This window comes from Brassica oleracea, chromosome C3, assembly GCF_000695525.1.
Source record: "Brassica oleracea var. oleracea cultivar TO1000 chromosome C3, BOL, whole genome shotgun sequence".
In the NCBI taxonomy this organism is placed as follows: Eukaryota; Viridiplantae; Streptophyta; class Magnoliopsida; order Brassicales; family Brassicaceae; genus Brassica; species Brassica oleracea.
The window spans coordinates 26,650,421-26,653,327 of record NC_027750.1 but is presented as its reverse complement, the minus strand read 5'-3'; positions in this window follow the sequence as shown (position 1 = coordinate 26,653,327).

The following is a 2,907-nucleotide window of genomic DNA, read 5'->3' as shown; positions in this document are numbered from 1 at the left end:
CTCATGACAAGAAGAAGATGATGAAAGAACCTCACCCTCCACCTCTTGATATGATGCCACACACTCTCACTCTTCACCCAATGAAGTTCAAAGATGGAGCTATTGAGTACAAGATCAAATGCAAGGGAAAGTCTACACCATTCTCAAGTGCAAAGGCCATCATCACTCCACAGCTCCAAGATGATCCAATTAAGCTTCAAGAGCTTCTCTCTCAAGTCCTCACCATCACTTTTGAAAGTGGGAAAGATCCTCCTCTTCACTAGCCAATTGGAAGGAAAGTCAAGCTAGAGACTTAAAACAAGCTCACTTGAGAGGAAGTCTCATGGTATTCTTTGTATATATTTGTATACATCTTTTTCTTGATTTAGTGTGTTTGAATAAGCTTAGGGACAAGTTTGGAAGAATTCTCAAAAATTCCCAAAGATCATGTCAAAAATTCCAAGGTGACAACAAGCCATCCCTCCTCATTTCCCTTCTCTCATGACAGCCAACTTCAAGTAATTGCATTCTACCTTTGTAAATACTTAGTTATCATGTTTATGTATTTCCCTTAGATATCTCCTTTGAGCTTATTCTCACACAAAGGACTGTGAGAAGTAAGTTTGGGGGAGAGTCTACTATCTCACATTGTGTTTTGTTTTGTCTACTTTTCATTAAGTCTCATGCATTGCATTGTGAATAATTGTTTGCATGTAAAATCCACAAAAATTGAAAAATTTCAAAAATCACAAAAATAAGCATTTAGTTGCATCATTTGCATCTTTAAGATTGAGTCTAGAAGCATTTAGATTGCATTCATGCATAGGGAGAAACCTTGTAAAGAACACATGTCTAGAACTCAATTTGACATCCTAGGTAAGCATATCAAATAGCTTAAGCATCTCTTAAGAAATCTTGTAAGCTTCGAGCCTTGAAAAATCTTATTGAAACATGTTGCTTGCTTGATGATTGACATTGTTCTTGAAACCAACTCCAAATGAACTAAGGCTTACTGAACTTAACCTCTATTGCATAAGGCATTTGCATACTTGATCATGAATATTATACACATTTGGGTTATCTTTCTCTCTTTGTACCAATCTTTGTTAACCAAATGGCACTCTCATACCCTTTAACCCTCACCATTCTTTGAAGCCAACATTAATTTGCTTGAGTGAGGCCTTTTATTGATAGCATGCCATGTGCAAAATCTTGAGAGTATTAGGAGCGATAATGAGTTGTTCTTAGGCTAGCTTTAGGACCTCATTTGAGCTAGCCTCTAGGATGGTTGTTGGGTTTGTGAGCTTAAAATTCATTTGATCTTGGGAACTAGAGAGATTGAGTGAGAAAAATGAACCAAAAAGAGTGCTTAAAGTAAAGAAACCCCTAGGGACAAAGAAAGTTAGAAAAGCGAAGCTCAAGAGTATAAATAGAACTCCCTTCCAAATAAAAAAAAAAAAAAAAAAGAAAGAGAGAATCAAAGAAACAATAAGTGAGTGGGGAAAAGAAAAGAAAAGGAAAGAGTTCAGCCAAAAAGATCTAAAGTCTAAAATAAAATAAAAAAAGAGAGTCCCTAGTTGGTTTAAATCAAAGGAGAGAAAAGAGTGCTCACTGGGTGAGAGATGAAAGTGAGTGTATTTTGGATTTGAGAATGAAGAAAAAGATGGGTAGAACTTGAAACTACTTAGAAAAATGGTAGAATGATGAGAAAAAAGCATTGTATGCATGAATTGCTCATTTTCTTAGATAAATTTTGCATAATGATCTTGCTCCTATTCTTGAGTGTGAGTCACTACAAATAATGCATTTGAAACTCATTTTTCTTCAGATTAGACCATCTTCTCTCACCAAACCAAATGATTGAGATCAAATATCCATTTGCAAGAATTCACCTTGTGTGTGTGTGTGAATAAATGTGAGGGTTGGCTAAGGAACTTGTTGGTTGAATGACAATGCAACTTGTGTAAAGATAAAAGAGTCATGATAGGCCTTGAGAAGGTAGAGTGTACTAAGAGGGCTGCTCATGCTATTTGCTATATTTTCCTTGGGGTGTTAGGTTGAAGGCTAGAAAGTGTTTTTTTGGTTATGAGTTCCCATTTTGAAACATCTCTCCCTTTAGCTCTTGAAATTTTACTTGTGGACAAGCAAATGACAAGTTTGGGGGAGTTGATGTCTTGAGATTTTACATAGTTTTAAGCATGATTTTCATACTCATTTAGATCATTTAAGATGCATTTAGAGTCTAATTAGGTACATAGCATATGCATGTGTAGTATGTTAGGTTTGGAAGAGCTCAAGTTGAAGTTTGGAGAGTTTGATGGGTAAGCATGAAGAAAAGGGGCAAAGGCAAGAAGATGGACCAAGCCGCGGACAACCAGGTCGGACTGGACCAGGCCGCGGAGTCGCTCCCGAGAGATCAGCCGAGACAGACCATCCCGCGGATGGAATCCGCAGACAACACCAGTACGCGGAATCGGACCAGAGAGCTCGAGGTTGGTGTGGTCGGCTGCGGGCATGTACTGCGGACGAAGGAAGTCCGCGGATTCTCGCCCTAGAGGTCGAGTTTTGATGGGACAGACCGCGGACCACGGCTGCGGGTTGGAGCCGTCTGCGGTCGATGCCAAGACCAGCTTACCCATTTGCCTTTCGGGTCAAACCCGGGTTTGTCGGGTCGACCCGGTTCGAGTTTTAAGCTATTATAAATACATTTTAGACCTAATTTTAGATCATATCTTGTTTTCTCTTAAAAATACATTGATATTTTGGAGAAAGTTTGAATCTTTAGTAATATAATCTTTCTTTCTTGAGTAATTTGAGTCTATCTCATCTTCTTAACATGATTTCTCTTGAATCTATTATGGGTTTTAGGTTAATCATGAATATTAGTGAGTAGACTCTTTTTGGATTCATGAGTTAGGATGATTAGGA